Below are 14663 nucleotides of genomic sequence, written 5' to 3' on the forward strand. Positions count from 1 at the left end.
CATCTATCCAGTTTTAGGGCAACAATCATAATTCTCAATCCGACCGTTGGATCACGCTGAAATTTTACTTGGGGTCGGATTGAGAATTATGACTGTTACCGTAAAACTGGATGGTTGCACATTTTACATCAAAATCTGAATTTGACCTTGCCTGCATCGTATCAATATATTAAATTTGGGTTTATTTTGTTATCAGCTTCTGGAGATTTTAATTGGAAGTTCAGTTCTACCACAAACTGATCATACAAGGGGTTTGAGTACCTAAACATAAGAGAACGACCTATAAATTGAGCTTTGTTGTTTGTTTAGTATTACTAGAACACTAAATATTGAATTTGAGGTCATTTCCAGATCATTTGGTCTGAGTTTCAATTCTGTTACGTAAAAATTGTGTAACAGGTTAGATTTGTGTCAAGTTTCAAAACATGATCCTTACTGTTTGTTTTTGTCTAAATCTTTTTGTTTCTATTATAATTGGGTTATCTAGGAGTTAAGTAATTGTTTTCGCTAATATTTGCTTCTGTTTTATTTCGCGTCTTCGTTTCATCCATAATTTGTACGAATTTACATTGCTACTCGCAAAATCATAATCGTAGGTTTGTTTTGCTTTGTTTTTAGTATATTTATTGATTCTTGAGTCTGAAAATTATAATTGGAGTGCGCTGTAAAGGCTACTGACTTTGATTTGTTGATTTCAGTTTTTAAAGAATCAAAAGAAAGTAAGTTGTGAGGTAAAAGGCGTAGTGAACTTATTAGAGTGAGAAGCCCTTGATTTTTTTTTTTGTGATACACTAGAGGTGTGAGGATATATTTTGTGCTACTAACCAAAGTTTGCAAATTCAAAGAATGTCTGAAAAAAACGAATCAACAACACAAAACACTGACGTCACTTTCCAATTTCGAGCCATAGGGCAGCAACTCGAGCTGTTGTCTAGGACGTACAAGGATCTAAAAGATGAGGTGAATTCGATAAAGCAACAGAATAGTTGGGCTGATCGCCAAGGAAATACGGTTCGTATGGAATGTCATATCTGATTTTGAAGAGTTTGTTGACAAAAACGCAAATACGGGTGAAGATGACTATGATTTTGCATCTGTTGGCCAAGGAATCAGGTTTGAACCGAACAGGGCTAGGAGGAATGTGAATTTCCATGGCATGGGGAATTGTGAAGATGTGGATAAGGACTTAGACACCATTAAACTGAAAATTTCTAATTTTCAATGTAAAAACAATCCCGAGGCTTATTTGGAGAGGGAGAAAAAGGTAGATTGGATTTTTTATTGCCAAAGCTATTCTGAACAAAAGAAGGTGAAATTGGTGATAATTGAGTTTAGAGAGTATGCATTGATTTGGTGGGATCAGATTGTAATTAGTAGGAGTAGCAATGGAGAGTGACCCGTTCAGATTTGGGGGGAGATGAAAGTCTTAATGAGGAGACGATTTGTGTCAAACCACTATTACCGAGACTTATAGCTGAAGCTCCAAGGTGTCAATCAAGCTCCAAGGACATGGTCGGCTAGCGTTTAATTCAAGTTCTTCATCATCTTGGAAGCCGAATCTAAGGAGAGAGGGTATTGTCCAGCCGAGGTCCTTTGTTCCTTCCAAAGCCAAACCACCAAAGGCTAAAGTTGATGTCCTTACTGGTGCCAAAAGTAAATCTGAAACTCAACCTAAACGTACTCCTGATGTTAAATGTTTCAGGTGTCAGGGACATGGACGTTATGCTTTAGAGTGTCCAAACAAGAGAATCATGATGATTAGAAATAATGGTGATATTGAATCTGAAAGTGACAGATCTGATTGTGAAGGCATGTCACAAGTGGACGATAGTGATGTGGATGGGTTAGCATTACCGGTTGAGGAGTCCTTGACTATAAGGTGAACACTTCAGGTTTAAGTCAAGGAAGATGAAAATAATCAACAAAGCAAGAATATCTTCCATGCGCGTTGCTATGTATAAAGCAAGGAGTGTAGTTTAATTATAGATAGTGGAAGCTGTGTTAATGTTTGTAGTACCACCCTTATTAGTGATGAGGATCAGCCAAACACCAAGTGTAATTATGACAACGACCTATTAGTGGTGCCAATTGAGCCAATTACAAGAACTAGGGGAAAAAAGCTTAAAGAAACATTGAATGAGCTTGTACAGAATATATGGAGCAAGATGTCACCTAGAGGAGCTTGGGACATCTAAGGAGCATTAAGGACAACCTCTAATTCATCTAATTCAGGTTCGGCTCCATACCAGCCTCGTTAGGCTTGTTTTTCCTAATGATATCAGGATAAAAAGTGAGCAATTTATATTTCTAAACAATCAAGGAAGTTTTGGCAGATCCGATTCCTAAAGAGGGAAGGATTATATAATGCTTTTCCTAGTTTAGGAAGGAAAGTAATTAAATCAACAACAAAGGGAGAAATTGGTTTTCTTATTTGTCAAAGTTAAACAAGGAAATCCAAGCTAATCAAGGACCTAAAGGGGGCGGCAACACAAATTTTCCAAATCAGATTTCTCCTAACTTAAATGGGACTTCTATAGTGCAGCAAATCTTATCCTATCATATTTAGGATATTAAATTCGAATTTATTATTTTCTTCTTAGTTTAGGGTTTTATTTATATTATTTGGGTTTAATTGTAAGTGGGTCTTATATAAGTCCACATAAGAGGTTCATTAGGGTTTGTTTCAGTCTAGAGTCAGTATAAATAAAGGTATAACCAGACATGCAAGGGTTACGCAATTCAGATTAATAAAACTTCTTGTTTGCCGCACTTGTTGTGTGTTAGTGGGATAATCTCCCTTCCTTGGTTGTTATGGGGCCGGATCATCAGCCCTTTCTTCCACACGAATTGGGCTATATATTCTGTAGGTCCATCTTGCTCTGTATATTCTATACAAGCCCATTCAATGCTTCTTTAATTGGCCAAATTGGCACCTCCAAATGATCGTTGGTATGATTACGCTTGGTGTTGGGCTGATCCTCAACATCCCCTCTCTCTTCCAAAGGATTCGACCTTGAATCATCACCTACATCAAAAGGAGTAAGATTAGAAACATTAAAGGTAACACTAACACTATACTCACCTCGCAAATCAACTTTATAAGCATTGTCATTAATCCTCTCAAGGATCTAAAATGGCCTATCTCCTCGTGGCTGTAGCTTTGATTTCCTGTGGGTCGGAAATCTATCCTTACGCATATGCACCCAAACTCAATCACCAGGCTGAAAGACTACATGTTTGCGCCTCTTATTGGCTTTGGTTGCATGCACACTGTTCCTTTTTCTCAATGTGTTGCCGCACACTTTCATGGAGTGTCTTCACCACCAATGCTTTATGATTACCATCCAAACTAACCCTTTCATCAACAGGCAAAGGAACCAAATCCATGGGAGTTAAAAGGTTAAATCCATACACAATTTGAAATGGTAAAAATTTAGCACACTACGATTATATGCAAACTCTATAAATGGCAAACAATCTTCCCAATTCTTGAAGTTTTTTTGAATGACAGCACGCAGAAGTTGTGTTAAGGTCCTATTAAGTACTTCGGTTTGTCCATCTGTTTGGGGTTGACAAGTAGTTGAAAACAACAGTTTCGTTCCCAATTTGCCCCATAACACCTTCCAAAAATATCTAAGGAACTTAACATCTCTATTAGACACAATGCTTAGGGACCCCATGAAGCCGTACTATCTCCTAAAGAACAAATCAATAATGTTAGTTGCATCATCGGTTTTATGACATGGAATAAAGTGTGCCATCTTTGAAAAGTTATCAACAACTACAAAAATTGAATCCCTACCCCGTCTTGACCTAGGTAAACCTAAGATGAAGTCCATCGAAATGTCTAACCATGGTTCTTTAGGTACAGGCAAAAGGATATACAAGCCATATGGTTGAGTCCTAGAACTTTCCAAAATGCCCTATCAACCCGCCGCCGTGTGCTTCACGTACAAGCAATTCACGCATAAAAATTAGGTTGTTTCTTTATTTTTTCCACACTATTATCATCACACAAGCTTACTTTCTTAACTCCTTGAGTTTTACCTCTACTCTCAACCGGTTTAATTAATGATTTAGGTTTAGCAAAATCTGATGGTCTTCTCTCGCCATTGTCCTCACGTGAATTTTCACTCTTCCCATCCTCACATTCCCTTTTTAATTTCATTTAATCAGCATACACTTGTTTTGGAGAAAGAGGTACAAGAGTGATGGTTTTTCTATCCTTTACAATAGTGAACCTATTTCTAAACCCATCATGAATTGCCTTTCGATCAAACTGCCATGGATGCCCCAAAAATAAGTGACTAGCATATATTGGGACTACATCACACATAATCTCATCAGAATACTTCCTAATAGTAAACACAATCAATACTTGCTTAGTAACCTTCACTTCACCACATTCATTCAACCATTGCAATCTATAAGGCCTAGGATGCTTCATACAACTCAAATTCAATTTCTTTACAAGAGTGATGCGAACCTCGTGATCACGTGGTCATGCAACCCACAATCAAGATTGAAATCTAATCTCGAAAAGCTGAAATAGGTCTGATAGGAGTGTGACACAAAGGAAACCTGCCTCAAGGCACCAACACTATTGGAATGGGTAGAATGACGCCACAAGGCCAATTAATCTTCGATAAGTCAGATTCAGTTCGTTCAAGAACTGAAGAATGCAAGAATCACTCTCGGATGTTAAAACTGAAAAATTCAGAAGTAATAATCATCAAAGGCTTCGAAATTTTGGCTTACATGAGTTTAAATAGTTGTTGAAAAATTAACCCTAATGGACCCCTTATATGGACTTATATGAGGTCCACTCAAAACTGACCCAAAACCTAAACTGAAAAGCCCATAACTTAATCAAAACAAGCCTTGGATCCTAATTGAAAACAAAGTATTAATTAAGCCCAAACAAGCCTTGGGCTGTAGCTAACAAAATAAAATAAAGTCCCTAATTTTAAATTCATGTTCTGCCATGAGAAGAAGAGAAGGAAGTAAAATATTAGAAAACTGATTCAAGGCTTATTTATAGCCTTCCATGCAGCCCCTTAATCCTAGAAACAAAAGGAAAAGGTAGCCACCCATGTTGTTTCCAAGTTGTAGTAAGATTCTTTTGATTCCTTTGCTGTCCTCACCTCATGGCCCAAATAAGGTTGTATTGGACCCCTCTTGCACATGGATAAGATGTACTAGGGTCTCCTCATGATACTCTAATGGACCTTTCAATCCTGACTTGGTTGAAACCTTCAAAACCAATGCATTCAATGCCTCTTTCAATGTCTTTGTCTTAGACCAAGTCATTGGACCATGTGGAACATGTAATGGGTCCTTGCTGGTGTTTCTGGGCTGGTCCACATCAAAGAGTATCACTAGCTACATTAGCACAACTACCTCCATCGATTATCCTGCTACATACCTAGTTTTGGATGTGACATCGAGTCTGAAATATGTTTTCCCGTTGCTGATCTACATCATCTTCTTTGATTTGCATGTTCAGCGCACGCCTTATAACGAAGGCCTCCCCCTCACTACAATCCACCAAAGATGGCATCTGATGAGGATCAGCTCAACACCAAGCGTAATCATGCTAACGGCCCATTCGAGATGCCAATTGGGCCAATTAGAAGAGCTAGGGAAAAGATGCTTAAAGAAGCATTGAATGGGCTTGTACAAAATATATGTAGCAAAATGGACCTAGAGGAGCTTGGGATCTAATAATCATGAAGGACAACCTTTAATTCATCTAATTCAGGTCCAAGAAGAGCCCAATTCGTGTGGAACAAAAGACTAATGGTCTGGCCCCATAACAACTTTGTTAGGCTTGTTTTTCCTAATGCAATAAGGATAGAAAATCAACAATTTATTCTTCTACTTAAGTAAGGAAGTCGGCCATCTCTTGTTCCTAAAGAGGAGATGATTATTTAGTGTTTTTCCTAACCTAGGAAGGAAAGTAATTAAATCAGCAACAAAGGAGAAAATTTGTTTTGTTATTTGTTCAAGTTATACAAGGAAATCCAAGCTAATCAAGTAAATCAAAGGGGCGACAATAAGGAAACCAAATCAAATTAATTAGGTCTTTTTTTCTCAAGTTATATGTGGCAAAATAATACCAGACTTCATGTTATTTTAATTTCTTTATGTTTTGGGTTATATTTGGGATTAATTATACGTGGGCCTCATATAAGTCCATATAAGGGGTCCATTAGAGTTTATTCTAGTTTGGAGTCAGTATAAATAAGGGCATAACCAGATCAATAAACTTCTTTTGTCGCACTTGTTGTGTGTTGGTGAGATAATCTCCCTTCCTTGGTTCTCTAAAGAACTGAAAAATAACTTATCGAAAAACAACAAACTTCGTGGCATCATCCTTATACATCTAATTCGCGAATCAATATTCGTTGGGTACGGGTTTTCATTTTCAATAGTGCTGGTGCCTAAGTACAAATTATCTTTGTGTCACACTCCTATCAAGCCTGATTTACTTGGCTTCTAGGAATTGATGTTTTTGCGTGTGGGTTGCGTGATCACGTGATCATAAAGTTCGCATCAGCATCTCTTAACTTTCAAATTCAACCTCTCCATTGTCTCTTGGAAGCATAACTCTTCGGTTTGGACACTGAGATGTAATGTGCCCCTTCCCTAAACTCTTAAAACATTTGATATCTCTATCACGAGTTAGTTGAGATTCAGATTTACCTTTCCCATCCATATGAGCATCCGTTTTGGCCTTAGATGGTTCGGTCTTTGCATAAGGTTTTAGTTGGACAACCCCCTCTCTCTTTAGATTAGGCCTCCATATTGAGGAAGATGAAGTCGAATTGGTCTGAAAATGTATACTGCCCTTTCTTTTTATTTGCCTCTCCACCTTCGTTTTCATATGAACCATGTTGATGTGGTTCAGCCTTGTGATACAACGCAAGCAAGGTCAGATTCAGATTTTGGCGTAAGAGTTTCTAACGTTCAGTTTTACGCTATTGAGCATAACTTCAAATCCAACCACTGGATCGAGCTGAAACTTTATTATAAGATTCCAGCAGTATTTGTCTATGTTGGGGTACATTTTCAAGTGAATCCACGTTCGGAACGGAGTTGCGATATAGGTCAGAACAGGCTATACGAATTCTGCTATTTACTTCCTTTTGACTTGTGGACTTCGTATTTGGCAAGGATCCTTTTCCTACAAGGATGTGGGAGCTTGTTTTGGGAATTTCCTAGTTCCACAAGGATCTTTAATGAGCTGTAATATAATCTCCAAGTGTGGCAAGGATTCATTAATGTTTCAGAATCATTTTTTTATAAGGATTCCTTATCCATCCTCGCTACACAAGGAAAGAATGGCTGGTGGTATTTAATGACAAATCAGTTATTTTTATTATTTTCTTTCATGTTTTGGCTTATAGAACTTTGTTTTGAGTTAGGATCCAAGGCTTGTTTGGATTAGGTTATAGGCTTTACAGTTTAGGGTTTCGGGTCAGTTTTGTATGTGGGTCAGTTCAGCCCACAAGGGTAGATCCATTAGGTTTACTTTTAAGAACTATTGAAACACATGTAATCTAAATTTCAGTAGCCTTTGATGATTATTACTTCTGAATTTTTCAGTTTTAACGTGAGAGTGATTCTTGCATTCTTCAGTTCTTGAACGAACTGAATTTGACTTATCAAAGATTAACTGGCTTCGTGGCGTCATTCTATTCATTCCAATAGTGTTGGTGCCTTGGGACAGGTTTTCATTGTGTCACACTCCTATCAGACCTATTTCGGCTTTCCAGGATCAGATCTCAATCTTGATTGTGGGTTGCGTGATCACGTGATCACGAGGTTTTCATCAGTTTTACACTTGGAGATTATATTGCAGCTCATTAAAGATCCTTATGGAACTAGAAAATTCCCAAAACAGGCTCCCACATCATTGTAGGAAAAGGATCCTTGCCAAATGCAAAGTCCACAAGTCAAAATGAAGTAAATAACAGAATTCATATAGCCTGTTCGGACCTAAATTGCAAGTCCTTTTGGAACATGGATTCCCCTAAAAATATATCCCAACATAGACAAACACCTCTGGAATCTTCTGGTAAAGTTTCAGCTCGATCCAACGGTTGGATTTGAAGTTATGCTCAATAGCGTAAAACTGAATGGTAGAAAATTTTACGCCAAAATCCGAATCTGACCTTGCTTGGTTCGTATGACAAGGCTGAACCGTATCAACTGTGATGATAATCTCGCGAGTAGAAAGTGAATCTATCCGAAATACAAATGAAACTCAAGACTCGAATAAAAACAGAAATGAAATATGCAAAAACGATGAAACAACACCCAAATATATTGGATATATTGAAAATATACTGCAAGAAACAAAAACAAGAGACAGAAAGCGAATATCAAAAGTTGACGCAAAACAGACTTGTTTACGACGAGTTAAATCCAAATCTGGAACCTATAGTAAATAATGTCCAATTGAGCTAAACATTCAGATGTAGTGCTATATCACCCCAAATAGACAGAATATAAAGTTTGAGCAATTTACAATAAGTTTTGATATACTGACGCAAAAACGTTATGAATCAAACCTGATTAGACCCGAAATTGAAAACCAAAGAAAACAATATTCAATTGACTCTAAATTAATATTTAGTGCGATTAAGATCCCAGTAATTAGAGTATCAAATTGCAGCTAATTCTGAGTTGAGTTGGTTGAATTTTCCTTTGTTTAGTTTTCTGCGGCAGAAACCAATAAACGTCTTTTTGAACATTTTTTACTTTTTTTTTATGCTACTGATATATTTTGGACAGTAACCAAACGAAATAACTAAATTTGTTTTATTTTTTTTGATATGCTGCAAAATCAAGGAGAAGAAGAAATTGAACACTACATAATTTTTTTGTAGAAACAACAAGAAACAAAAATTTTAGAAGGATATAACCTGATTAATGGAGCCAAGCTCTGATACCAAATGATGCGAACCTCGTGATCACATGGTCACACAACCCACACGCAAAGACACTAATTCCCAGAAAGGCAAGTAAATCAGGTTTGATATGAGTGCAACACAAAGATAACTTGTACCTCAGCACCAGCACTATTGAACACGAAAACCCCCACCCAACGAATATTGATTCATGAACGAGAAGTATTAGGATGACGCCACGAAGCCAGTTGTTCTTCGATTCGTCGTTTTCAGTTCTTTAGAGAACCATGGAAGGGAGATTATCTCACCAACATACACACACAAAGTGCGGCAAACAAGAAGTTTTATTAATCTGAATTGTCTAACTTACATGTCTGGTTATGCCTTTATTTATACTGACTTTAGACTGAAACAAACCCTAATGGACCACTTATGTGGGCTTATATGATGCCCCCTTACAATTAAACCTAAATAATATAACTGTTGCCGTAAAACTGGATAGTTGCACATTTTACATCAAAATCCAAATTTGACCTTGCTTGGATCGTATCACTCATCAAAATATAACTAATTTTATGGTGTTCTTCCTTATAGTTCTCATTCATGATTTGTTAATCATTGAGTCGAGGTTCATTCCAATAGTGTCGGTGTCTTGATTCAAGTAATCATTCTGTCACACTTATCAAACTTGATTTTTAGCTTTTTAGGATTGTGTCAATCTTGTTTTTGGGTTTCTAGATCTTTATATATGGAGTTTACATCATATGGTCATGCCATTTAGGTTGAAAAATTGATGGCAATCTATCAATGAGCAATGATAACTTTTTTCCATGACATGATACATAAAAAGATCAAGATATTTATGGACGATATGGTTTCCAAGTCCAAGAAGGAGGAAGACCATATCCAAACTTTGACAAAGCTCTTTGAAAGATGGAGGAAGTATCAATAGTAGTTAAATCCATTAAAGTGCACATTTAGGGTGAAATCTAGAAAATTATTATGATTTTTTTGTGAGCAATAGAGGCATTGAAGTGGATCCTGATAAAGTCAAAGCAATACAGTCAATGTCCACACCCAAGAATGAAAAGAAGTGCAAAATTTTTTTGGGCATTTATATTACATGCTCTAATTTATTTTTTAGTTAACAACCACATGTGAACCAATCTTTCAAGTACTTCTAAAGAAGTATTAGTTAAAGTTGAATCCGTCAAAGTGTCAAAGTGCATTAAGGGTGAAATCTAAAAAATTATCAGGATTTTTATGAGCAATAGAGACATTAAAGCGGATCCTAATAAAATCAAAGCAATACAAGCAATGTCCACACCCCATGAATGAAAAAAAAGTGTGAAGATTTCTATGACATTTAAATTACTGGCCCGTTTCATTTCTTAGTTAACAGCCACATGTGAAATCTATCTTTCAATTACTTTGAAAGAAGAACACCGAGATGAAGATTGTTAAGAAGCCTTCGATAAAATTAAGCACTACCTACAAAAACCACTTTTTTTGGTACAATCTATGCCTAGAAGACCCCTCATCTTGTACATGAAAGTGATTGAAGCAACCATAGGCTACATACTGGGTCAACATGATGATTCTGGAATAAAAAAGTAAGTTATCTATTATCTCCATGAAAAGTTCATTGATAATAATTCTCGCTATAGTCTGTTGGAAAATCTACATTGCAGTATTGTATAGAGTGCCAAGCGACTTTAAAAGTACATGCTTTGTTACCCAACTTAGCTAATCTTGAAAATGAATCCCCTCAAACACAATGTTGAGAAACCCTATTTATCAAGTAGAATGACAAGATGGTAAGTTCTACTAGCATAATATGACACCATCAGCGTGACTAGAAAAATGATGAATGGTAGTGTGGTCATTAATCATCTTGCAAATAATGCCATTGACAACTATGAGCCACTAAGTTTTGGTTTTTGGACACATTTATTTCACCATCAAAGTGCATATTGTCCACCATTCATCTTCTAATTTATCTTTTACTACCATTAAGTTATAGTTTGATTACAATAAAAACATAGTTAAATATAAAGCTTGTATTCATGGGTTAAAGGTCGCTTAAAAAATATGAGTTAAAAAGCTATATACAGAGATTCGATGTTGATAATATGTTAGGTGAAGGGTAAATGGCAAAAATAAGACAAAAAAGTTAAGTTTATATCAAGGATACCTCTCTAAACATTCGCAAGACTTTGAGGAAATAGAATTCACATAACTAGGCCGAGATAAAAATCAGTTTATGGATGCTTTAGCAACATTGGCTTTTATCGCTAAAATTAATTGTGGAATTAGGGTACAGTTGATTTGTGTAGAGATTAGAGATTCTCTAGCTCATTATTGATCATTTAAGGGAGAAACAGATGGGAAGCGCTAATATCATGACATTAAATAATATATCCAGTGCTAAGAATATCCACTAGGGGTATCAAAGATAAACAATAAGATATTAAGAAGGGTGGTAACATAATACTATCTAAATGGAGAGATCATGTACCAAAGTTTGTTTGATGAGACTTTGCTAAGATGTTTGAATAAGAAAGAAGCCAACAAAGACTTATGAGAAGTCCGTGAAAAGATTTAGACTCAAAATATATGACGAAGACACAACATGAATAGAGTAATACGACAGGAAAAACATTGATTTAGACTCAAAATTACAAATCTCATTATGCGAACGTCGTGATCACATGGTCACGCAAACAAACCAATTCCTGGAAAGCCAAGTAAATAAGGTTTGATAGGAGTGTGACACAAAGATAACTTGTACCTAGACACCAGCACTATTGGAAATGGAGACCCCCATCCAACGAATATTGATTCGCGAACGAGAAGTATAAAGATGACACCACGAAGATACTTGTACCTAGACACCAGCACTATTGGAAACGGAGACCCCCACCCAACGAATATTGATTCGCGAACGAGAAGTATAAGGATGACACCACGAAGATACTTGTTCTTTGATAAGTCGTTTTCAGTTCTTTAGAGAACCATGGAAGGAAGATTATCTCACCAACACACGCGCGCACAAAGTGCGGCAAATAAGAAGTTTTATTAATCTGAATTGTCTAACCTTACATGTCTGGTTATACCCTTATTTATAGTGATTCCAAACTATAATAAACCCTAATGGACCCCTTATGTGGACTTATATGATGCCCACTTACAATTAAACCCAAATAATATAAATAAACCCTAAACTAAGAAGAAAATAATAATAACAATAATAAATCCGAATTTAATATCCTAAATATGATAGGATCAGATTTGTTGCCCTTTAGAAGTCCCATATAAGCTAGGAGAATCAAATCAGAAGGTAGAATTAATTCTGAAATCTTCTTTCCTAGTTGTAGGTAGGATGAATAAGGAATCCTTGTAAGAAAAGGATTCTGAAACATTTATGAATCCTTGCCACACTTGGAAAATATGTTGCAGCCCATTAAAGATCTTTGTAGAATTAGGAGATTCCCAAAATAAGCTGCCACATCCTTTTAGGAAAAGAATCCTAGCCAAATAGGAAGTAAATAACAAAATTCGTACAACCTCTGTTGACCCGTATTGAGATGCCTTCCCAAACTCCAATTGACATGAACTTTTAACCTAAGGTAAGAAAACATGTCAGAAGACTCCACATAAAATTGCAGCTCGATCCAATGATTGGATTGAGAATTATGACTGTTTCTGTAAAACTAGATAGTTGCATATTTTACGTCAAAATCCGAATTTGACCTTTCCTGGATCGTATCAACAAATCTGACTTTTGTTTGGACTAGAACTGATCGAAAACAAACAAATATGAAAGTGATGAAAATGACTCAAATAATAGACAAATATCCCAAATATGATGATAATATATTGGCAGGAACAAAATCAACAGAAAGAAAACAAGTTTTGAAAGATAACGCAAAACAGAGCCGTTACGGCAAGATAAAACCTGAGTCTAGAACCTAAAGAAAACACTATCCAAATGATGAATTTAATATATAGAATTCAGATACCAAGAAAACATCAAATCTTAGTTTATAGGTCGTTCTATTATATCTAGGTACCTAAACCCCCTTGTATGATCAGTTTGCGGCAAAGTTGAACCTCCAATTAAAAACCTTAAGAAACCGATATCCCAATAAGCCCAAATTTAATATATGGTGCGATCTCACCCTAAATACACAGAATAGGAAGTTTCAATTGATTCTAAGGTGGTTTGTGTATAGTTAACTAAGAGTAGTGTTTCTGCGGCAGAATTGAACCTCAAATTAAAGCCTCATGCAAATGATATCAAAATAAGCACAAAGTTTATATATGTTGCGATCGCACCCCTGATAAACAGAATATGAAGTTACAATTGATTTTGATGTGATTTTCTTATAGTTCACTAAGAGTTGTTTTTCTGCGGTAGAATTGAACCTCGAAATAAAACCTCAAGCAAACGATATCAGAATAAGCCCTATATGATGCGATCTCACCCCCAATAGTCAGAATATGAAGTTTCAATTGATTCTGAGAATTGATTTTGAGGTTGGTTGCTTATGGTTCACTGAGAGTTGTGTTTCTGTAGCAAAATTGAATCATCCTTCAAATTTCATCTAATCTCTCTTTCTCTCTTTTATATATGCTACTGTTATGATGAGAGACATTAACAAGATGAAATATAAGCCTTTTTTTTCATAGATGACGCGGATACAAAGAACAAGAATATGAACAACACAAACACTGAAAAACTTAAAGGAGCATTAAAAAACAAATATAACATAAGGATAACCTTGTTTCGGAGCCTATCTTTGATACCAATTGATGCAAATCTCGTGATCACGTGGTTACGCAACCCACAATCAAGATTGAGATCTGATCCTGGAAAGTCGAAATAGGTCTGACAGGAGTGTGACATAATGGAAACCTGCTCCAAGACACCAACACTATTGGAATGAGTAGAATAACACCACGAAGCTAGTTAATCTTCGATAACTCAGATTCAGTTCGTTCAAGAACTGAAGAATGCACCAACACTATTGGATTTGGAGTTATGCTCAATAGCGTTTAGACAATAGAAAATTTTATGCCAAAATCTGAATCTAACCTAATTTCGATCGTATCAGAAAACTACTTCAGCGTTTTATGTCGCTGATTCGTTGTTTTCAGATATGCTTTGAATCTGTAAAATTTGATCTGTAGCATAAAATATATACTCACACCTCTCGTGTATCACACACAAAAATCAAGGTTTTTCGGTGTAATAAGATCACTACGCCTTTTACCTCACAACCTGCTTTCTTTTTGGTTCTTTAGGAACTAAAATCAACAAATCAAAGTCAGACTCAAGAATAAATAATTATACTGAAAACAAAGCAAAACAAAACTACGATTACGATTTCACGAGTAGCAATGCAAAGTCGTACGAATTGTGGACGAAACGAAGACACGAAATAAAACAGAAGCGAATATTAACGAAAACAATTACTTGACTCCTAGATAACCCAAATATAATAGAAACAAAAACAATTTGGACAAAACATACAGTAAGGATCACGTTTTGAAACTTGACGCAAATGATCTCGAAATGACCTCAAATTCAATATTTAGTATTACAATACTAAACAAACAGCAAAACTCAATTTATAGATCGTTCTCTTATGTTCAGGTACCCAAACCCCTTATATAATCAATTTGCGGCAGAATTGAAGCTCCAATTAAAACCTTCAGAAACCGATATAAAAATAAACCCAAATT

Source organism: Populus trichocarpa, chromosome 11 (assembly GCF_000002775.5).
Source record: "Populus trichocarpa isolate Nisqually-1 chromosome 11, P.trichocarpa_v4.1, whole genome shotgun sequence".
Taxonomy (NCBI): Eukaryota; Viridiplantae; Streptophyta; class Magnoliopsida; order Malpighiales; family Salicaceae; genus Populus; species Populus trichocarpa.